We start from the raw sequence: 24680 nt of genomic DNA on the forward strand, positions 1-24680 counted from the left end.
TCTGGTACTGACATCATTAGAAATTGAGCAGGATTTTGTTTATAAATAAAAGCAAAATACTGGGAATGCTGGAAACCTGAAACAAAAACAAAAGTTGCTGGAAAAACTCAGCAGGTCTGACAGCATCTGTGGAGAGGAAGACAGAGTTAACGTTTCGAGTCCGTATGACTCTTGATGAATTGGTTCTGCTGAAGAGTCATACTGACTCGAAACATTAGCTCTGTCTTCTTCTCCACAGATGCTGTCAGACCTGCTGAGTTTCTTATTTTGTTATATTTGCAATACTGCAAAAAAAATGGTAACATGTGACTTACTGTAGCATTTTATTTCCATTTTGTTCTTTTGATGATCAGAACTAAACCTTGAATTAAGATGGGCTTCAGTGAATCATGAAATAAAATCAAATAACTTTATTAAACAGTTTTTCTGATTCCTAACAACTCTACGCACTTTTAAAAAACTCCCCCCGTTGTTGCTTATAGATGATGATCTTAAATTTATGACTTTCCATATTTTTCCCTTTGTATTTTTCCCTTATTTTTTCCCTATTTACCTTATGAAAAGCACTCATAATTTTGGAGAACTTTTCCAAATAGCCACTCAGTCTTATCTCTTAGAATAAACAAGCTCCAGTTTCTCTCTTCTTTCTTGATAATTGAAGATTATTATCCCTGGAATCATATTAATAAATATCTTCTGTACCCTCATCATTGCCTTAACATCCTGCCTTAAGTAGGGAATTCAGAAATGGATGCATTATTCCAAGTGTGATCTGAATAAACCATGATCTCTGTAAGTTAAATATTGTTTTTCTTATGTACACTGAACTGTATTTATAAAAACTAGGATCCCACATTTTCCTTTGAGGTACAACTTTATCAATTTGTGCTCCCGCTTGTTTGATTAGTGTATCTGAACCTCCAATCCTCTGAGTTCTTCTGTTTCCTTGTAATTTGTATAGCATTTCGATTGACTCTGTGAATTGACTGTATGGAGAATCATTCTAGGGACAGTTACCCTGTGATCTAGAATGTGGATGCATCAGCACACAATGCATCCAGCACTGAAGGCCCCCCCAGACAGTACAGTTTTAATAATAAAATATGTTTCATTAAATAATCTCAAAAATGCAGACCTACTGTACCTGTACAAAAGGGAAGAATTTTTATGCAATATGAAGCTTTTAGCTGAGCAGCAGTTCTAACAATAGGATGCTTTATTTTCTTGGGTAGCTATTATGATAAACATAATGCAATTTTTGGAAATTCATAATATCTGTTTATTCAGAGGTCCAACCTTCACACTGATTATTGCGGTTTTAAATTTTTACATATAGTTACAGTAATTAGCCTCCTGTAAATGATCTTTCAATAGAATAAACCAGAAAGTGCCAGAGAAACTCAAGCAAGTCTGGCAGCATCTGTGGAGAGGGAAACAGAGTGAACGTTTCAAATCCAATATGACAGTTCCAAAGGAGTCATTTTAGACTCGAAACGTTAACTCTGTTTCCCTCTCCATAGATGCTGCCAGACCTGCTGAGTTTTTCAAGCGCTTTCTGCTTTTATTTCAGATCTCCACCAGCCTCAGTACTTTGCTTTTATTTTAATGATATTTCGAGGTTTCAGTTTTACATAATTACTCTCCAACAATTTACACTTGCTACCCAATTAAGTGTCAGATGTTTCAAAATGAAACCTTGTACTAAAAATCAAGGTAAAAAAATGCAAAATTCAGCATTTCATCTTAATTATTAAATAGCTACTTATACACTCAATACCTATTAACTTGGCATTGTTTAATAATTATTCCTGATTTGCCTTGTCTTTTGTTTGACACTTTTTAACTGTTGTAGTGTCCTGAGCTTTGGGCCCAACTGTTAGTTGGGTATCAGTTAAAGAAAATGTGATTTCTTTTTCTTGCAGCTAATAATTTATTCACAAGTTTCCCTTTGTAATACATCTGATTGCCGAGGATGCATTTTCAAAATGTACTCATGATTGTTCATTTTAACGCAATATTTTGGTAGCTGATTGACTTACGTGCTGTGCAGTGATGCACAGAAGATGTTCTGTGCTTGTAAATTTTATTTGCAAATAATGAAAAAGCATTTAATGGGAATGATCAACTACAATGCAGTTAACCAGTGAGTGTAAAGGGTACAGATTTAAAAATATCTGGTTTTTTAAAATAGAAATATTGGCACTTTTAACAGAAATATTCATTTTCAGCACGGAGCTGCCTCAGGGAGAATGAACGTATAATAAAATCACGACAGAAATGATTTAAAAATTTATTTAAACATTTCCCCTCATGTGACTGTGTCATATGAGTGGGGACATGTTTGTAAATTTATGACAATTTATTTATTTATTTAATAAAAGCTTCAGGAAACCTCATTCTGCCCCTGGATGAGGTTTCCTGAGAAAAGCGAAGGCCGCTTGGGCTTTTTGCCTGCCCGCCAACCTTAAGGTTGGACAGGCAGCGTTCTTAAGTGCTTTAATTAATTTCCCAATGGCCTTAATAGGCCGTTGACATTTCACCAGGTGCGCAGCCAACTCCAGCGCGCGCCCACCGAACGAAATATCGCGATGACGTCTGGACACATGCCCAACGTCATCGAGTGTCATTTTACACGTCAGTGGGTCGGGCCTGCACCCGCACGCCAATTGGAAAATTCTGCCCTAGGTGTACTAGTGGACATAGTGAAAGGTATGAAGGATAAGAGGAGAAGGCAGGTGGCTGGGGAGATTGATTTATGATAATGGCCTTCCTCTGCTGCTGAAAAAGAACGCTATGCAACCTTCAGTTAGCACTGTGTATTTACCTTCATTTCCCCAATTCCTTTTCAAACCAGGTAGTAATCAACTGTTTTTGCTAAAGATGCTGACACAGCCATATCTGGAATACTTGACTGTGAGCCAAAAATCCTTTCAATCTCACTTCTACCTTGAAGCCAGTTATTTTTATTCTCATGACATCTACTTTCTTCACCCGTAATCCACATTAAACAATCTTGTATCCACATTGTTCACCCCCCTCAGGATTTTAAAACAACAGATTAGGTTTCCTTAGTTTTCTTTCCTCTAATGAAAACAAGTTCTGTTTAATGAATTTCTTGCCATATCTTAGATTTCTGGTACTGGCCTCCTTCTTGTATCTGCCCTCAGAATCTTCTCATTGACCTCCTGAAGATAGAATGCCCGAGACTGCACAAAGCACTGTAAATGTGGCCTCCTCAGTGATTTCTGGAAAATTAGAATGACTTGTTTTAAGTTCAAATCTAAAGTTTAATTGGCATTATAACTATGACGGAAACATGGGGCAGAATTTTACACCAGCGGTATTTTACGGGCTGGCCGAAGTCAATGGAGTTTTGAACCACCCGCTGCATTGTACGGCCCCGCGCCAGCTGCGACAGTGCAGTAAAATTGCGCCCATGATTATCCTAAATCTGTGATTTGTTCCAGTTAAATATAATTCTTCAACTCTCAAAATCCCAGATGCCCCAACACAGTAGGATACGCTTCAGCTTACACATTCAGACCTCACACATGACTACAACTCATTTTGAAATTTACCATCATATTTGAATTCAACATGCACCAAGCAGCACCTCGGTCTTTTTGCTTTCCCCTTGGCTTACTATGATTCACTCTGCTCCATGACAGTAAAGAAACTACCTCAAATCAGCAAACCTTTTGAAGCTTGGTCTGCAGGGTTGTGTTTGGGTCTACAGTGAAAGGTATAGGTCATAATGCTGTTTTTCCTTCTGCTTTGTTTCTTGTTCTGTTGCTGTGTTGGAAATCAACTTAATAACTATCCAGTGGAGCCTCCTATCATATATGGGTCATATATTGGGCTATATTGTTAATAGATGCCCTTAGCTTTCAATAGAATGTATCTCTCTAGCTCCAGTGAATGTTCCACCAATAAAGGCTCCTGGGCCGGGTGTGCAGCTTCGAGAGAATTCCCACCTCCATGAACTTAACCTTTAAAGATGTCAGCCTGGACTTGGATTTTCAGTCTGGGATGGGGGTGGGCTAGAACAGGAGTCAGAGCAGGTGACCCCGGAAGATGTAAGGAGGCAGCCGGGTGCGGAGGCAGGCTGGGCAGAAGGTCTGCCTCGGGGCTCCAACATTGTGCCCAAAAATAAAAAAAATAAAGATTAAAACATAAAACATCCCTCCAGCCCCCGGCTCCACTGGCAATGCCTATCGCACAAATGAGGAATGTGGTATATGAACTTCAGTGCCGGTGTGATGCCAAGTGTGTGAGCTGTACATCCCAATGATTGGCGGATCATATCAAACAGCACTTTCCTTAGGCTGTTTGCAACAGGCCAAGTACTGACCATACCCAACCAGCCCGTGCCTGCAAAACTCAAAACATAGTGTCCAATATTAGATGTGATTCTGTGATTGGACAACACCTACTAAACAATTCTGATTGTGCTAAGAATTACACAGAAAAGCTATTTAAGATTTTCAGTCGGGTTCACAGTGTGGCTCACTTACGCATGCTAGAAGCTACATATATTCACAGGGACCCGTCCTTTGCAGACAGAAGGAACATGTTCATGCATTGTACCATTTCGGCTAAACAAAAGCTTGGGGAACAGTCATTCCCTGGCTCAATTCCCAGGGCAATGCCTTGACCAATCAGAGTCGACCAGCCTGGTTTTAATTTGAACAAAGCTGGGCAGTTAACTGTTCCATGCTACATTCTCCATGGCAACGCCTCCACCTATCAGAGTTCACTTGCCAACCAATCAGCACTCTCTTCTCATGCAGTATAAGTTATTGTTCCCATTTTACTGTTGGTAATTTCTTGTGAGCTGTCCTGATGAGTGCATGATAAAAAGCTATGATAGCATGTCCCTGTTTTCAGCAATACTCAAGTTTGTACAACCGAACAACTAAGGTTCGATAAAATAAAGTTCCAAGTGTCTACTGCAAACTTCATTATATTGAAAAAAAAACTCTCATTAAAAAAATTTACTACATTGGTATTCCTTCAACTAAATAAATATTATAGCAACAGACATTTCATTCAATCACCTATAACAAGCATTGAATTCATAGTCTCACACCAATGAGTCTATAACCACTTGTAGCTGTCCAGCAAACTGTGAAATGATCATCCTACTGTGATAATGGATTGCTGTGAAATCAGTCATGCAGCACCAATCTACTTATGGAAATCCTCAGGTTTATGTCAACACAGAGTGAAATAGCAAACAATCATTTTTTAAAACATTCTATACTTTTTTCCCCCAAAGATTTAAATGGCTGGACTTTTAAATGCCTTGACAGCTCTCTTTGACAAGTGCTTCTGATCATTTTGACAGGTGATTTTTGACAGATCTGTTGACAGTTCCAATGAGCTTGGTAGTAATGAGTTTATGCACTTTTTATGCACATTTATTCCTATTTATAATACTTTCAAAGGACAGTTGACTCCACAGAAAGACATTTTACCTCCCCAAAGGTGACCTGAGACCAGATCCAAAGGTGGACCATGGCTATCTAAATGAAACCGCGGGCTGAATTTTCTGGCTGACGTGTGGGTGGCGGAGCCGGCATGTCAGCGCTTAAAATGTCGCGCGCTGACGTCGCGCAAGTGTCCCGATGTCAGCGCGCGGCATCACAATATTTAGGTTGGCGGGCGCACCTTAATAAGGCCATTAAGTCACCAACTGACGACGATTTTGAGGAGCCCGTGCGAACTTCGGCTCGGCGCACGGGCCCAATGGGCAGGCAGGTAATGATTTTTTAACAAGCCTCATCCACTGGCGGGATGAGGTTTGATTTCAGATTTTTAAAAGTTTAATCAAGTTTTTGTTTATTTCATTAACATGTCCCATCTTGTGTGACATTTTCACATGAGGGAGACATGTTAATGATTTTTTTATTGTTCTATTTTTAATCTTTCACAACCTTTCAGCGATCTCACTGAGGCACCACTTAGCCTCAGGGAGACGTGCGCTCTTTCGTGCGCAGGCGTGAAAGAGCGTACTCTCGCCGTTGGGGAATCCCTCCCCGCCCGCACAGGAAGCGCATAGCGTCACGCTGGGCAGGCCTTAATTGGCCCACCCACGTAAAATGGCGGCGGCAATCGGTTACCCGCCTGCCCGTCAAGGGCAAAATTCAGCCCCACAAAGTTCAGACCTGCTTGCACCAGGTCTAATCTGTACACTTCGGTTTCCCACTCCAAGGCTACCAAAATCCCACTTCACAGAATCGCAGAATCACAGAATCACAATGCAGAAGAAGCCTTTCGGCCCATCGAGTCTGCACCGAAACGTGAGAAACACCTGACCTACCTACCTAATCCCATTTACCAGCACTTGGACCATAGACTTGAATGTTATGACGTGCCAAGTGCTCATCCAGGTACTTTTTAAAGGATGTGAGGCAACCCACCTCCATCCAGGCAGCGCATTCCAGACCGTCACCACCCTCTGGGTAAAAAAGTTTTTCTCACATCCCCCCTAAACCTCCTGCCCCTCACCTTGAACTTATGCCCCCTTGTGACTGACCCTTCAACTAAGGGGAACAGCTGCTCCCTATCCATCCTGTCCATGCCCCTCATAATCTTGTACACCTCGATCACGTCGCCCCTCAGCCTTCTCTGCTCCAACGAAAACAACCCAAGTCTATCCAACCTCTCTTCATAACTTATGTTTCATCCCAGGCAACATCCTGGTGAATCTCCTCTGCACCCCCTCCAGTGCAATCACATCCTTCCTATAATGTGGCAGCCAGAACTGCACACAGTACTCCAGCTGTGGCCTCGCCAAGGTTTTATACAACTCCAACATGACCTCCCTCCACTTGAGCAGAGGCAGTTGATGATTTATATGGCCAGCTGCCTCTGTAAATGTGTGAAACATGCCCCGCCCCGATTCCCACCCGTGAAAATGGGAAGTGCCATGTTTGGGGCCAGGACTTCCAATTTTCAGGCACTTCTGTTATTTTCGCCATGATTTGGCCATGACCTTGCTGTCGTGGTGAAAATCTGATCCAAAATCTCAATCCCTCACCTTTCAAGCGTATAATTTCTTAAAAATTAGAACGGTTATTTCGGAATCAAAACAAGGTTTGCTTTTCTACTGAGTAAGTTCTTTGGCATGTGCCTACAGACTCAGGTATGTAACCTTAATATTAATAATCTTGTCAATAACTATTCATTACTTTTGGGGAAAAAAAATGGCTTTCTTGTGGTCTGTGTGATAGAAGGGGCAAAATTGCAAGACCACCTCCCCCAAAAGAGGTTGAATGTGTGATTAACCCACGCTGTTGATTGTAATGCAGGCAGCTTGTGCTGCCTGCTCATTATAATGATTGCTGCATGCAGCCAGCGCTACTCCATTGGCTCCATTCATAACTTCCTAGCATCCCATAGACCTAGTCTGTGCCTCTTAAAGGAAGGCGCATTGTGGCTGGAGCAGGTGTTGGGAGTCATGCAGGAAGTGAAGCTGACCTGGGCAACAGTGAAGAATAGTCATGGGAGAGCGTGCTCTAAGGTTTTTGGACACTGCACTAAAGGACTTGGTGGAGGAGGTAGTAAGGAGAAGAGATGTTCTATATCCTCTTGACACATGATGAGAAGGCATTGGCAGTAGATAGCCTTGGAGGCCAATGCCAGGAATCAAGGCCAAAGACTTGGATGCAGTGCTCCAAGAATTTCAATGATGTCACATGAATGGTCAAGGCCAGTGAATGCATCTTCAAATGCCATATCCTGCCAACTGCACCAGTAGCCTCAGCTACTACTCAATTCATCAGACCCCCAATCTCTCACCCTACCAGCAACCTCTATATTTATAGCTGCGTTGCAACTTCACCCACTTAGCACTGTTGCAAGCCCCACGGCCATATCTCAATAGCTTGCACACAATGCCACCTATTCAACCATCACAGCCACATCAGACAAACAGATTGCACAGCACTCACTGGCACACATCCATCTCTCTTGTAAGACAAGGTGGTGAACAACTGGAGGCAGATGCTAACTTTCAGGGGACAAATGGTCTGCATCTCCTAACCCCCGTGGAGGTGATGATGCTGGCCATTATTGGAACAGTCATTTCTGATGCCAACGGCAGAGATGAAACCATTAAAGATCCCTCCTCTCCCTCGTTCTACTATCTCTTCTCATTTAGAAGCTGCGGGTGGTATAAGCTTACATAGTTTCACACCCCTCCCCCACAATGCCCACATTACATAGGATTACACAGGACATACGGTATAAAAACAAGCCATTTGGCAAAATCAATCTATGCTGGTATTTATACTCCAGTCCAGCCTCCTCCTCCTTATCTGAAGTAACCCTCTATTCCCTTCTCCCCCAAACACTTATTTAGTTTCCCCTTAAATATATCTGCACTATTCACTTCAACTGCTCCCTGTGGTAGCGTGTTCCATTCTTTGGGTGAAGAAGTTTCTTCTGAATTACCTAATGGATTTCTTGGGTGATTATCTAGTTGTTGGTATCTACTTATGCTCTTCCCCACAAGAGGAAACAGTCTCTGTATGCACTCTATCAAAAGCTTTCGTAATTCTCTCCAAGAACTGCAAGAACTGAGCCAATGCAGTATCAGCAAAAAGAGAGTAATGATGAAACCACAGCACCAACATTTCATTTCACACTCACAGCCGCCAGCTCAGTTACTGAGTCTGCGCGGATCATAGAAGATGGATTAGAGCTAGGATCTCCATCTGGTAAGACACCAGGCGCGAGTGGACTCGAGCCAGGGCAAGGATAGAACAGGTGCCAACTCATCGGAGAGCATGAGGCTGCAGTGAGAGTTTTTGCCTCCACCATCCTTTCAGGCAGTGACTTCCAGATCCCCACCACCCTTTGGGTGAAAAACTTCTTTCTTCAACTCCCCTACAATCCTTCTACCCATCACTTTAAATCAATGCCCCCTGGATATTGACCTCTCAGCTAAGGATAGGCCATTCCTATCCACTGTATCCATGCTCCTCATACTTTTATACACCTCAATTAAATCTCCCATCAGCCTCCTCTGTTCTGGCTATCTAATCTTTTCTCATAGCTAAAATTGACCAGTCCCTTGGCAACATCCTTGTAAATCTCCTCTGTACCCTCTCTAGGACGATCATACCTTCCCTGTAAAGTGGTGACCAGAACTAGACGCAGCACTATAACTATGGCCTAACTAATGTTTTATACAGTCTATCATAACCTTTCTGCTCTTATATTCTGTGTCTTGGCTAATAAAGGAAAGTATTCCATTTGCCTTCTTCATATGCCTTCTTGACCATATCTTAATAATCATAAATGAAAAATCTTCCATGAACCAGTGCAATCATGTAGCATTTTCAATTTTTTTGTATTAAAAAATATTCCTTATATATATTCCTTGTATATTTAAGAATGGTAACCTGGTGCAGTCTAATCACAAAAAATAAGCATTTTAATAATAGTCTAGTCCACAGTCTGTGAGTAACATGATTTTAAATAATTTAAAATTACTTTAAAAAACTACAGAACATTTACTGGTTTCATTAATTCACACTAAACAGGGTTTTTTTTTTAGTAAATGGAATACTTTTTAATATTTATAAGGTTTTAAAAAGTTGTGCCCTTACATCTAAAAAAGGCTGAATCCTAAGAGCCTCCTTAAAGGGCTGCAAATGGGCACATTCCAAGTAGGTGGAGTGGGGAGATCGGTGGCAGATGAAGTTCAATGCAGAGAAGTGTGAGGTAATGCATTTTGTTAAGAACATGAAGAGACAATATAAAATAAGGGGTACAATTCTTAAGGGGGTGCAGGAACAGAGAGACCTGGGTGTATATGTACATAGATCATTGAAGAAGGCAGGAAAGGTGGAGAGAGCAGTTAATAAAGCATATAGTATCCTGGGTTATTAATAGGGGCATAAAGTACAAGAACAGATGTTATGCTGAATTTATAGAAGACACTCATTAGACCTCAATTGGAGTATTGTGTATAGTTCTGGGCGCCACACTAAAGGAAGGATGTGATTGCATTAGAGAGAGGGTAGAAGAGGTTTACAAGAATGGTTCCAGGGATGAGAAACTTCAGTTACGAAGATAGATTGGAGAGATTGGGACTGTTCTCCTTGTAGAGGAGAAGGCTAAGAGGAGATTTCATAGAGATGTTCAAAATCATGAAGGGGCTGGACAGAGCAGATAGGGAGAAACTGTTTCCGCTTGTCAAGGGGTCAAGAACCAGAGGGCACAGACTTAAAGTGATTTGCTAAAGAAGCAAATGTGACGTGAGAAAAAAACCTTTTCACACAGCGAACGGTTTGAGTCTGGAATGCACTGCCCGGAAGTGTGGTGGAGGCAGGTTCAATCGAGGCATTCAAGAGGGCATTGGATGATTATTTGAATAGAAACAATGTGCAGGGGTACAGGGAAAAGGCAGGGCAATGGCACTAGGTCAAAATGCTCATTTGAAGAGCCAGTGCAGACACGATGGGCTGAATGGCTTCCTCCGCACCATAACAACCCTGTGATTCTGTGAATTAGCGAAAACCCGCAATGGCGATTAATTCAATCAGGGGCTATGGCCAGTTTTGTGGGTGGGATCAGTTTCCTGCGCAAAGCTTTTGTAAACCAGTACAAAAGATTGTTTTACCTCTGTTAACGTTGGGCATAACTTGTCCTTAAATATAGATTGAGTATTTTTACTTTCTTCACCCTTCCCTTCCTGTGTCACACCCTCTATAGCCAGGCAATGACCATCTCTAACATGAGAGAATCTAACCATCTCCCCTTGACATTCAATGGCATTGCCATCACTGAATCCCCCAATATCAACATCCTCGGGGTTACCATTTACCAGAAACTCAACTGTTCCAGCCTTGTGAATACTGTGGCTGAGATTTCTGTGGAGAGTAACTCACCTCCTGACTCCCCAAAGCCTGTCCACTATCTACGGGCTCAAGTCAGGAAAATGATGGAATACTCTCCTCTTGCCTGGTTGAGCGCAGCTCCAACAACAAGAAGCTCCAGACCACCCAGGACAAAACAGCCTGTTTGATAAGCACCCCATCCACCACCTTAAACATTCATTCCCTCCACCACTGACGCACAGTAGCAGCAGTGTGTACCATCTACAAGATGCACTTCAGCAACTCACCAAGGCTCCTTTGACAGTACTTTCCAAACCCATGACATCTACCACCTAGAAGGACAATGGCATCAGACACATGAGAACACCACCACCTGCAAGTTCCTCTCAAGCCACACATCATCCTGGCTTGGAACTGTGTTGCCGTTCCTTCACTGCCGCTGGGTCAAAATCCTGGAACTCTCTCCCTAACCGGACTGTGAGTGTATGTATACCACATGGACTGCATGCTGTTCAAGAAGGCAGCTCACCACCACCTTCTTAAGGGCAATTAGGGATGGGCAATAAATGCTGGCCTAGCCAGTGACACCCAAATCCCACGAACAAATAAATAAAAAAAAATTCCTGGACATCCCTACCAGTGAAAGTAATTTCTCTCTGTCCACCTTATCAGGTACCCTGAATACCTTGAAAACTTTGAGAAAAAAATCATGCCTTGATCCTCTAAATTCCAGGAAATAAAACCAATGTTCCCTCTAATTTTCCTTCGCTACGTGCAGCCCATTTGTTTCAGTGTGGTCCCTTTAAGATTGCCGTGTAGCTGCACATCTTAAAGGGCCCGTTGCTTGTGCACTACTTGTTTGACCTTTGCACAGTACGTTCCTGATTGTTGCATGGCCGTGCGCCCATGCAGCTTAAAGGGAATGTTGAATACAACCCTCTCCTTGTAATTTAACCCTTGGAGTCTGGGTTTCCTTTTTATGAATCCACACCAGTGGTTCTCAAATCTTCTTGTCTGTGGATCACAAAGACAGGCCGCATGCCATTCCTACCCCAGCCACTTTCTCTTGTCACCACAAAAAACTTATCAGGAGTAATGGGAAGAATGGATCTGCTTTTGATGAGACGCTGGTGAGGTAACGTCTGGTTCCAAGCTGGAGAGCTTAATGTTCAGCCGGTTGCTCCTCTTTGTTTCCAGCCTCACAAGTTTTGAAAATCCAATCTCGTAGTTGTATGTTGTAACAGTAATATAAATATTGCTTATAAAAGTTACATTGTTTTGCTTGCGCTTATGGCAATTTGTGCTGCACATGCGGGGGCCAGTTTGGTCATCTGACATCAGGCCAATAATGGTGGGGATGAGGGTTATGGCCTGTTCTTTCACATGGTCTTGGCTGTGGTGTTGTGTGCCAGTGGCAAACATTTTGTACCAGCCCATGGACCATCCAGAGAACCCTGATGGACCAGCAGTTGTCCATGGACCTCACTTTGAGAACCATTGATCTACGCTGCACTCCCTCTAAGGCCAATATAACCTTCCTAAGGTATGCACGGAATACTGGTGCACAGAACTGAATGCAGTACTCACTAGGGCTAAGATAGTAGAAGCATAACATCTACTCACTTGTATTCCATAACCTTATAAAGCCCAGCATTCCATTAGCCTTTTTGATTATTTTTTGTACAATGACATTTTAACATTCTATGTACATGGACTGTTAAGTCTGTTTGGACTTCCACCTGTTTCTAACTTTTCACCATTTAGATAGTACTCTGATGTATCCTTTTTGGGTCTAAAGTGGATGACTTCAAAACTTAATTAAAATTCATTTGCACCGATTTGCCTATTTACTTAAGTTATTAATATTTCTTGGAAATTTTATGCTTCCAACTTCATTACACTACAACTTCCCTGCATGACAACAGTGACTACACTTCAAAAATACTTCATTGGCTGTAAAGTGCTTTGGGACTTGATGTTCTGAGATTATGAAGGGCACTTTAAGAACATAAGAAGCTGGATTTGGCCATTTGGCCCTTCAAGCCTGCTCTACTATTCAGCAAAATCATGGCTGATCTTCTAGCTTAGCTCCATCTTCCCACACTATCCCCATATTCTTTAATTCTCTTAGTACTCAAACCTCTCTCAACCTCTGTCTTGAAACTACTCAGTGAGTGAGCATCCACAGCTCTCTGGTGTAGAGAATTCTAAACATTCACAACTCTTTGAGTGAAGAAATTTCTCCACATTTCAGTCCTAAGTGGCCGATCCCTTATTACACTATTTCAAGTTTTTTTTCCTTTCTTACAATGCTTACAATACCACTTTTCTCTGTGTCATCAGCAAACATGGATATGTATGCTCTCTAACTCATCATCTAAGTTGATAATAAATATGGTGATTAGTTGAGTCCCCAATACAGGTTTCTGTGGCACATCACTAGTTACATGCTGCCATTTACAGTTCCTTCCCATTATTCGTACTCTGTGTCTCCTGCTGCTCAGCCGATTACCTTCTGGAAGTCCATATAAATAACATCTATAGACATTCTCCTGTCCACTATTTTAGTCACCTCTTCAATAAAAGGTTTGTCAGACATGACCTACCCTTTACAAATCCATGCTGCCTCTCTCCGATCAGCTGAAAATTTCAAGATGTTCAGTCACCCTATCCTTAATTATATACTCTAGTAATTTCCTGACAACAGATGTTAGACTAATTGGTGTATAAATTCCTGGTTTATCTCTCTCATCTTTCTTAAACGGCCTGAGTGACGTAAAATTTTCCAATGAAAATAAACTTTTCCTGTATTGAGAAAGCTTTTTAAGATTGTAGTTACAGCATCAGCAATGTTCTCATCTACTTTCTTTCAAATCCCACCACAGTGTCCGGTCAGAAATCAGAAATTCACTTCTTGAAGGACACAGACCGAGCTCCTCACATTTTAAACATTAATAAACTTGTCCATTTGTTATTAGCAATGGTGTCTTTCCCTGTTTGAAACATACAAGTGTCTAGAGTATCATAGTAAATCAGAAGGTTTAGATCAGAGAGCCATATTGTGTGCTTGGTTGGCCACCTGGGGGTTGGCTGATATAATCTCCAAATCTCAACAAATACGAGTTTTTTCCGTCTGCAGTTTAGTATAATTATTTTACATTGTATCTTTACTGCATGCAATGGGCTTGACAATAATTCAAATGGGTTATGCCAAAACAAAATTGGTAAATAAATGCACTACGTGAAGGAGCGTAGAGTAACCAATAGGTATTATTGTTGATCCCTCATTAAGGTGAGTAATGCAAGATTAGAAACCCTAAATATCTTATTTTTAATTAACATAAAAGTTATCATTTGTGTTATTGATCAACATTATTAGAGTCTAACCCTCTGAAATAAATAGAACATCAAACCATGCTACCTCAAAGTTATTCAACATGTTTGAATTTTTATTTTATCATTCACAGAACATGGATGATGATAGCAAAGTCAGCACTTACTGCCCATCAATAATTGCCCTTAAAAAGGTCACCTTCTTGAATACAACCGAGAGGCTTGCTAGACCATTTTAGAGGGCAGTGAAGAATCAATCACGTTGCTGTGGATTTGGGAGTCATATATACTCCAAACCGAGTAAGGATGGCAGCTTTCTTTCCTCAAAGAACACCAGTGAACCAAGTAGAATTTTACGACAATCTGTTAGTTTCATGGTCACCATTACGAATGCTAAGGTTTCAATTCTAGATTTATTTAATTAATTGAATTTAAATTCCCCAGTGGCCATGGTGCGATTTGAACTAATGATTCTGGATAGTTCGCTGGATTACTCATCCAGTAACATGACCACTATGTCACCATACCCCTGGGTAATCATTAAAGCACTCTACTCAAACCCAGCCTTGCTCATTTTAATAACATGGGTTTGGTTGTAAATGACACTTGGAAGATATGGTTAGTTTCTGGCCTTGGAGCTTGCAGGGAATAAAAGCACCATAACAGTACTGATTGGAGACCATTATACGGAGAGAAAAGCAGGCGTGAGATAAATCCTAACATTGACCAAATAGTCCTATACATCCCAATGCTGGTTAATGTTAATTGTTCTTTAAACTCTCAGCTAACATTAAAACATGATCTTGTTAAAATTTGCTCCAGGTATTCATTTCCTGGATTTTATCTTCTACCTTTATCCTAAATATTATTCCGATGCCATCACACCCCAATTAATCAGTTTATAATGATTCAAACAATTAATTGTAACTGGCCTGTAAATCCTGGTGAGGCCACAGCTGGAGTACTGTGGGCAATTCTGGTCACCACATTATAGGAAGGATGTGATTGCACTGGAGGGGGTGCAGAGAAGATTCACCAGGATGTTGCCTGGGATGAAACATTTAAGTTATGAAGAGAGGTTGGATAGACTTGGGTTGTTTTCGTTGGAGCAGAGAAGACTGAGGGGTGACCTGACCAAGGTGCACAAGATTATGAGGGGCATGGACAGGGTGGGTAGGGAGCAGCTGTTCCCCTTAGTTGAAGGGTCAGTCATGAGGGGACATAAGTTCAAGGTGAGGGGCAGGAGGTTTAGGGGAGATGTGAAGAAAAACATTTTTACCCAGAGGGTGGTGACGGTCTGGAATGCGCTGCCTGGGAGGGTGGTGGAGGCGGGTTGCCTCACATCCTTTAAAAAGTACCTGGATGAGCACTTGGCCCATAGCCTTGAATGTTATGACATGCCAAGTGCTGGTAAATGGGATTAGGGATGTAGGTCAGGTGTTTCTCACGTGTCAGTGCAGACTCGATGGGCCGAAGGGCCTCTTCTGCGCTGTGTGATTCTGTGATTTTAGCAAAGGAGGAGAATATTTAACTCCATTGTGTCTGTGTGTTCGCTCTTTGCTGGAGAAAGCCAATATTAAACCTGTCCTGACTTCTCCCTATCTTTCTTTGTCTTCCTTGTTTAAATATTTATCCAACTTCCACTTAAAAGATGCAATGACCTCTGTCTCAAATACTTTGAGCACTCCATGCCTCAGCATCTTCCAGCATAAATAAAACTCTCCCAACCTCTCTTCCTACACTTTAGTCACCATTTTAACTTATCAAGTTTTGTCATAGACCCACCAACCAGAAGAAACAATCATTCCCTGTTCTCTCTTACTAAAACAATTCAGAATTTTCAAGATGTCTAATAATTGCCTCATCACCTTATTTGCCCCAGAAGAAAATAGGCTTAGGATCTCAAGTCTCTCCTCGTAACTACAGGGCTGAATTTTGCCACAACAGCAGGAGTGCGGCTGCCGGGACTGAACGTGTTAGAGGTGATCATTGCTGAGGCTGCAGCATGAAGGAGAGAGTGCCTCAATGTCAAAGTCCACTTGAAGACGGATAAGTTTGTTTTAAAGAGCTGGGGCCAGGTAGGCAGGCCCCAGTGATCCAAGGTGGGGGCATGGGGGGTGGGGGGTGTTAAGGGGCCATCTGCAAGCAACGGCACTGTTGCTGCAGGGACGGCCATTGTTTCCAGACACCCCTCTGTGGGCCATTGAGTGGCTTGGGAACGCTGAGACAGTGCCAGCATTTACCTGGCACTGCATGACGGCGGTTGCTGCCTATGTGGGCAAAATGCCAGCAGGGGTGAGAAGTGACACTTAATTGGGCCCTTAAGGGGCTTAATTGGTCACCAGTGGGTGGCTACACTGCTGAAGTTCCTGCCACTTGTTGCCATGGCAACAGGAAGAACTCAGGCTCCCCTCCCAACACCTTCCCTGCCATATTGCCAGCATTCCTGCCTCCCAACCTGTCTCCAGCAGATTAGGAAAATTCAACCTATAGCCCCTCATTCCTAGCATCATCCTGTTGCATATTCTTGCTGACTTCAATGTCTGTTTTATAAAAGGGTGCTCAAAACTCCACAAGGTATTCCAAATTTATTTAAACTTACCATTACCTCTTTACCCATACGCTCAATTCTACTTCAAATTCTGAAAGCCTATTGGCCTTTTTAACTTTATCTTCCTCCATTTAAACTTTCAACAAAATGATGTATTTGACCTCCTAAACCTCTTGATTCATCCATAACCTGCAGTATTTTTCTAATTTATTGTATTTTCTCTGAAATTGTATTCTTGAAACATAACCTCCTGCCACCAGTAACTCTAAGACATGGTTCAAGATCTGAAGAAGGGTCATACGGATTTGAAATGTTAATTCAGTTTCTCTCTCCACAGATGCTGCCAGACCTGCTGAGTTTTTGCAGCATTTTTTGATTTTATTTCAGATTTCCAGCATCCTCAGTATTTTGCTTTTATTCAAGATCTTGCCCTTTCAGAAATAGCCACATTTCTAAATGATTCCCGACCTCAGCCTTGTTTGTAGTGAACACGTAGCTGTCGTGGTTTGAATGTGGAAAAGCAATTTTTGGAGCCATTATAATTTTTGTGCACTTTTATTTTGTATTTAGATTTAATTAAGCAAAACTAAACTCTTCACTGAAATACTGACTCATTTGTAATTCATTATTAATAATAGATGGTGAAATAAACAATAAAATTTAGTTGAAACTAAAAATTGAAGAGTCAGTGATGCAGCACAGAGAATGAGTGACATTAACTGACACAGAGGGCGGAATTTTCCCAGATTTGGACTGAGTGAGGTAGCGGGCGGGAAAAAGGACATTTAACCTGCCAGCTACAATGGCGGATTTCCACACCATATCGTCCCAATCCCACCTCATTAATCGCGCATTCCTGGGGAACACGCTGTTTCCATGGCGGCGGGCTCACCATTCACCCGCCACGCCATCACCTCGCTGCTTCATCATGCTGGGGCGTCACATTTAAAGAGCAGCCTCACCTCTCAGTGCTTCCAGCCCAGGTCTGCTGCACAGAAAACATGGCCCCAAAAATCAAGAAGACTGCAGCCCCCCGGTTTAGTGACGTGTCCCTGGAACACCTTTTGGACGCTGGGGAGGCCCGCCGTGATGTTCTCTACCCCTGATCTGGCCACAGGAGGGGCAGCAACATTACCACTGTGGCTTAGTAGGCGATGGCAGTGCTGTTCAGTGCCAATGCTGCACAGAAGAGGTTGGCCACCCAATGCAGATAGAGGATGAATGATCTCATCCGTGCAGCCAGGGTAAGGCAACCATCTCATCACTCTAAACTCACACACTCACAAGGCCACCACACATTCACTGGCACCTCACTCACTGCCAGCTCAAGGAACATCACAATTTACTCTCTTACACACACCCTCACATCTCCATTTGGCCTCATCTCCTCTGGAGACTGCCTCCTCAGTCCTCACCATCTTGTGGTCACTTGCACAGATCATCTTGTGCCCCACACACACCCTGGGTTACCCCCCTTCCCCAGTACAGCCCTCGTCCTGCAGCCTCTTCCCTTGCCTGAGGCCACTTCTCCCCCTTCTCCAAGCAAGACCTAGCCCTGCAGCCATTGAAAAGCCACCCCCACCTTATACCTAGTCTTGTAGGTAGAGGGCTGCCCGTGAGCCCCCCCTAAAAGTGATGTGGCGTTGCCTGAGGAGCCTGGCGCTGATGACTGCGAGTGCTGACTGAAACAAGGCAGGGAAACAAACCTCGACGTCCTGAGCGAGATGCAGCTCGTCAGGTGCACGTCACTTTTGTGCAGTGTGAAACACGTCGGCGCGCAATCACACCGACATGGGTGGATGATCCAGCGTGTGGGGCTGATTCCGCCGAGCTAGGCTTATAACGATACGCAGATGTATTAGAATGAGGCGCCAGGCGTCCGACGGCGGGAAACGTGGCCGGCCATTGACGGGCAGAGCAGACAGTTGCAAACTGGCTTCACAACGTTGTGAAACCAATTTTTGGCCTTCTCGCCATATTGTCTGCTCATGCCACCAAACATGCCCGACGCCAGCAGGCATGGGAAATTCCACCCAGGGAGTCACCAAAGTTGACTGCCCCAGAGTCACTAGCCCTGACTACACAGAGTCACTGACACTTTATACAGGGAGTCAACAACACTGCATATAGAGAGACATTGACACTGGCTGTACACAGAGAGTGAGTGACACTGTACACAGAAAGTGAGTGACACTGTGAGTACACAGAAAGTGAGTGACACAAGTGAGTCTACACAGTCACCTATGCTGACTGTACACAGAGAGTCAGTGACACTGACTGTACACACAGAGGCACCAACACTGACTCTACACACAAAGTTACTCACACTGTACACACAGGGTCACCAACAGTGACAGTACACATGGTCACTGACACTCAGTTGTCATTTCACCAGGTTGGCTATATGCAGAATGATTTTGCAAACAGCATTAAAAACCTGTATTATTTCTTGTTTAGGTAATGGGTTTATGTAAAGGCATTTCATGATCTTTGATATGACAATTGGGCTACCAGGATTATTAACTTTGCTTACAATGTTTTACATCTTTTTAATGGCAGAGTTTGCAATCAGGTACTTCACAAACTATAGCACATCAAATTCATCAGCACCTATGAGAATCCTAGAACCATAGATTCTATTAGTTGGAAATGTAACTGTATGCTGATTTCTTAGAACTGAGAATGTAGAACTAGATGCTAATGAAAAGCAGCCAAAGTGCATGTACAACTCTGATACTTTTTTTAAAATGGCGATGATCCCGAACTGAGCAGTGGGTAACAGGTGAAATGTGCTTGGTACATGTTAAGTCGGAAACCACAATGATGAGGTTTTGAATTGTAATGTAAGAGACTTGGCCACAGGAACCATACCTTGAGATGTTCTCAGTAGTGATAATATCAAAACAGCTTTTATCACACAGTTGCCCAATATCATACAACTTTCAGAGTCATACAAATGATTGGAATTTGCTGTGCGGAGGAAGATAATTCAACCCTTATCTTGGCCACTAAACTTGAATTGACTGATGATATTTATTGAAATGCATATTTCATGCAAAGGCTCTCTGCCTATTCCCCCCACCACACCCACCAAAACATTAATATGTCCTTATCTTTCAGATTTATTAAAATTCCAGAACACAACTGGTTTTGAGTTGACTGTGATGAAGGCAGTACTCGTGCTGGTTTCGCTCCCTGTTTTATTCCTCCTATTTGATTGATCTTTGTTTAGTTGCAGTTCCTTGCAGCATGCTAACTAAACTGACAGAGAAATAGAACCCAATTAGTATTGTGTGCACTTTTCTATTATTTCATTCCTGACCTTTGTTTCTTCTGTTGTTGCTTTACGTTTTTAATGATCTTTTGTTTTGTCTTTTTTTTCCTCCCCTATCACTCCGCCTTTTCACTCTTGTTTTATTCTAGCAGCATCCCAGGCCAGCACCTGGGCATTTCTGTTCGTGCTGTTTGGTCATGAGTGATTGTCCTGGGCAATAGGTTCACCACAGGCGGCCTCCAGTCTACCCAGCTGCTAAGTGATTACTAGGATTTCTAGAAAATGGACAGAATTCCTGCATAATATGACTGGACCAATCTGCAGATCCTTAGCCCCAGGCTGATGAAAGAGTGGGAAATCCTCCTCAAGGCTAACTGGCGATTAATGATGAGCTGCAGGCAAGTCTGACCTCTCCTCATCATGGCCCAGTACGCTGAAACGCACACTGTCTGGTCGACATGTTGCTGTATCCAGTGTAAGTCACTGCCCCAGGCCAGAAAGGGAGAAAATGATTAATTGATTGAAGAAGGAAGCAACTGTTGAAGGCTAGAGAATGTGTTCTAAATAAACTGGGAGCAATAAAAAATATGTCTTCTATTCTTTCATGGGATGTGGGCGTTGCTGGCAAGGCCAGCATTTGTTATCCATCCCCTAATTGCCCTTGAGAAGTTGGTGGTGAGCCTTCGCCTTGAACCGCTGCAGTCTGGGCTACATTTTATGTGCCGCCCCCCCCCCCCCCCCCCCCCGCCCCGCCCCAACGGTGTGTTTTCGGTAATGGTGGGGTGGTGGCCCAGCACACCACATTTCTGCCCAGCCCTGAGTTCACCCCCTTAATAGTGGGGAGGGGCTGGGGTGGGGGGGGGTGGTGATAGTTGGTGGGCAGGTACTGAAATTGGCATGCTGCCCACCATATTTAAATGAATAATCAAGGGTCAATTAAGCTTGTTACTAAGCCAATTGACCCCAGTAATGTGCTGCCCATGAAATGTTTGGCTAGGGCAGTCGGACGGGAGTGGGCAGCATGATTTTTTTTTAAACAAATTCTTCAAAGAGCGGGGAAAAAAGGGGGGATTCTATCTTTGGGGGCCATCCTTTATGAATTGGGTATTGGGCCCTCTAAGATAGAACTGCCACTTTCTTTCTACCCGCCTGCTGCCTTAAACCCACAACTCCCACCCCCCCCTCCTGAATCTGCCTGCACTCTCCCTGCCCGAGACCCCGGATTACCTATTTCCGGGAATCCCTGGCTGCCCTCTTCTTCTTCCTACTCGTTGCAGTTCTGGCAGCACCCAGTAATGAGCTCTGATGGATTGACTGGCAATTCCTGAAGTACCACAGGCTGCCCATTAGCCCACCTCCAGCATTTATGGCTACAGGGCGGGCTGGGAGCGGGTTGGCTCCATCCTGACTTTGCTTCACCGGACGGGGAGGGGTGTGGCAGGGGGAGGCGAGTTCTCCGTGACCCCATGATATTCTGCCCTGTGTGGTGTAGGTATATCCACAGTGCTGTTAGAAAGGGAGTTTCAGGATTTTGACCTGGCGACAGTGAAGGAAAGGCGATATATTTCCAAGTCAGGATGATGTGTGGCTTGGAGGAGAATTTGGAGTGGTGTTTCTGTGTATCTGTTGCCCTTGTCCTTCTAGATGGTAGAGATCATGGGTTTAGAAGGTGCTGTCGAAGGAGGCTTGGCAATCTGCTGCAGTGAATCTTGTAGGTGGTAGATACTGATACCACTGGGTGTCGGTGATGGAGGGTGTGAATGTTTAAATTGGCGGATGAGCTGCCAATCAAGCGGGCTGTTTTGTCCTGGATGGTGTCAAGTTTCTTCAGTGTTGGAGCCACACTCGTCCAGGCAAGTGGAAAGCATTCCATCACACTCCTGACTTGTGTCTCATGATAGACAGATGTTGGGAAGTCAAGAGGTGAGTTACTCACTGCAAAATTCCCAGCCTCTGACCGGCTCTTCTAGGCACAATATTTATATGGCTGGTCCGGTTCAGTTTTTGGTCAATGGCAAGCACCCAGGATGTTGATAGTGGGGAATTCAGCGATGGCGACGTCATTGAATGTCAAGGGGAGATGGTTAGATTCTCATTTATGGTGATGGTCATTGCCTGGCACTTGTAATGTGAATGTTACTTGCCACTTGTCAACCCAAGCCTGAATTTGTCCAGGTATTGTTAAATACGTGTACAGACTGCTTCAGTGTCATATGTTCTGGTTTGTAAAATCTTTGCTAATATCACATGCACAGGAATGAAAACTTTGCCTTGTGTTGAAACAGGGTAAAATTTTTAGCTTGGCAGGTTGGCGGACACACAAGCAGCCTTTGCACTATTTTGGAAACCTCACCCATGGGCGGGATGAGGTTTCCAAAAGCAAATAAAAATAAAATAAAAACTTTATTTTTTCATTAATAACATGTCCCTGCTCATGTGCCAGAGTCACATGAGGGGAGGTGTTTTATAACATTTATAAAATCCTTAATCTTTTTTTTGAAATCTGTTCATCTCCCTGAGGCAGCTCTGTGCCTCAGGGAGATTTGCAAATAGTGCTCACGCTTTAGCGCTCACGCTATAACACTCACGAGCATGTGCGAACTTCATGCCTGCCCTACTCGCACTCCTCCCCCCCACCCACACAGGCAACGCTGAGCGTTTCACACTGAGCGGGCCTTAATTGGCCTGCCAGTGTGAAATCACCTTCCGACCCCAATTGTGGGCAGTGGTTGGCTTCCCGTCCGCCTCCACTCATCCCCGCCCGACATGGATGAAATTCTGCCCACAATGTGTAAAGCTAAACATGAATATTAACCTCACAGCATCCAAGGCAGTAAGCCATGTGCAGAAGTCCTGAGTGCTGAATAACCTCCAAGAAATCTTGTACCTGTGTTCAATTTTGCACCATTTTACCAAAGTGAATCATAAATTGTTTAGGTATATCACTTATGGCTCTTATTTTAAATTCTGATGGTTAGGTACAAAATCAACTCCATCCTGAGACAAATATCTAATACTTTGAATATCCTAGCTTTGTTTTGGCATGGATAAGCCAAAATGTGCGTAATTCAGTTTTCAGTTTCCGTTGAGTTACCCCCATGGCCCAGCAACTGCTGTATTGTCAATCATGGATCATCACTGGACTCACCTATGAGTGTCCCTAGAGCGAGGTATTGCTCACTGGTTTGACATGTCATTTTGTACCTTTGCTCTGGAAAGTATGGCAATTCTTTCCATCTCTGCACTTGTTGGTGACATTGTTCATTTGTGGGAGCGACTCATGCTTCCGTGGTCATGTGAAATGCCTTTTCAACTCTTTAAAGGTTGCAGGGTTGATATTTCCTAAAATGATCAGTCAGCCCCAGCAGCAGCTTGGCTTTACGACTCACTGTTGAGTCAGTGTGAAGTTTCAGCTTCGCCATTTGATTACGCCAAACAAGTAAGTTTAAGCTTTGCAGCCTGCTCCCGTTTGATAGTGATTCCTGGGCCTTAGCTTGATACTATGGATCAGCTGTGGGGTGAAACAGGGGTCAAAGCTGTTTTTAGCCAACCTTTGAAGGCTGCCTCTAGGGGAAGTGCTCAGCTCTCTAATAGGCCTGGGACCAGGAGTGTGCAATTCTAGCAGACGAGGGACAGTTATGTTCAGTAGAACTCCTGTTCCTTTGCCAGCAATGTAACTATTGCATTCAGCTTTACTTGGTTTTGCCATCCCATTTCCCCAAAAGCCCTGGAATTTATGATTCAAAGATTCATCAAGGCCTCATATTAAGCTTCTACTAATAGTGCATTTAAATGACATACATGTTACGTCGGAGAGTCACTTTTTTTGGATAATAACAACTGTAGTTTTATTTTTCAGGCGTTGTTATTCTCATCAAAGAGAAACAAAGTTATACAAGTCTAATTACTATGTGCTGACTTCCATTGGGGCCATCTAGTGTTGAGTTAACAAGGTGCCAGTACCATACAGATCAATACACGCTTTTTTTTAAGCTGCTCTCTGATAATTGAAATGGAAAATAAAATGTACCATCTCTGCTGGAACGGCATAGTCTCCAGAATGGAATATTCTGTCTTAAGTCCAGTGGCAGGCGGGAAAGTCGGCGTGATTCCCGCTGGGAGGTGGGGCAGGTGAACACACTTGATCTTCCACTTTTAAGCGCATTAATTATGCATCAGTGAGAAGCTTGGCGACTCTCGTTGTGGGCAGCCTGCCCGCCCTGCTGTTACCTCATGGGGGTCAAAGGTCCTGGTGCCATTTCTAAAGGGCACCCTGACAGACATTCACTCATTGCAGGCCAGGAGCTCTGCATTACTCCTCCAGAGTCCTTGCAGCCACAGCTGGCAGATGTGACCAACCACATCCCGGGATATACGAGGGCGCCTCCGGCATTGCCTTTCACTCATATCTTGATAAGAGCACTGCCGGCGATACACCCATGGGCAGGCCAATGCTCACCGTTGCAGTGGCCCATGTTCACCAGCCTCTTGGCCTTCTAGAGGTCCTGTTACCTCTTATTGCCCAGGGCCTTGCTTCTCATGCTCCTGTGCCGACCACCATTGGGCCTTCCTTCTCCTCATTTGGATGACAGCCATTACCAAGGCAGCCTGCATCATCGACGCCTCAGTGGATATGTGAACAAATTGAAGTGACACATTAAGTGAGCACGTC

General features: G+C 43.4%; 1 long non-coding RNA gene across 1 annotated transcript in view; it reads right to left on the reverse strand.

Moving 5' to 3' along the window:
- Window positions 1-23458, reverse strand: part of LOC144677753 (uncharacterized) — a 104606-nt gene extending 81148 nt beyond the window's left edge. The window contains exon 1 of the long non-coding RNA XR_013575806.1: window positions 23398-23458. This is a non-coding gene — a long non-coding RNA (uncharacterized LOC144677753). The remainder of the gene's footprint in view (window positions 1-23397) is intronic.
- Window positions 23459-24680: the final 1222 nt, after the last annotated feature.

Source organism: Cetorhinus maximus, chromosome 3, assembly GCF_964194155.1.
Source record: "Cetorhinus maximus chromosome 3, sCetMax3.hap1.1, whole genome shotgun sequence".
Classification (NCBI taxonomy): Eukaryota; Metazoa; Chordata; class Chondrichthyes; order Lamniformes; family Cetorhinidae; genus Cetorhinus; species Cetorhinus maximus.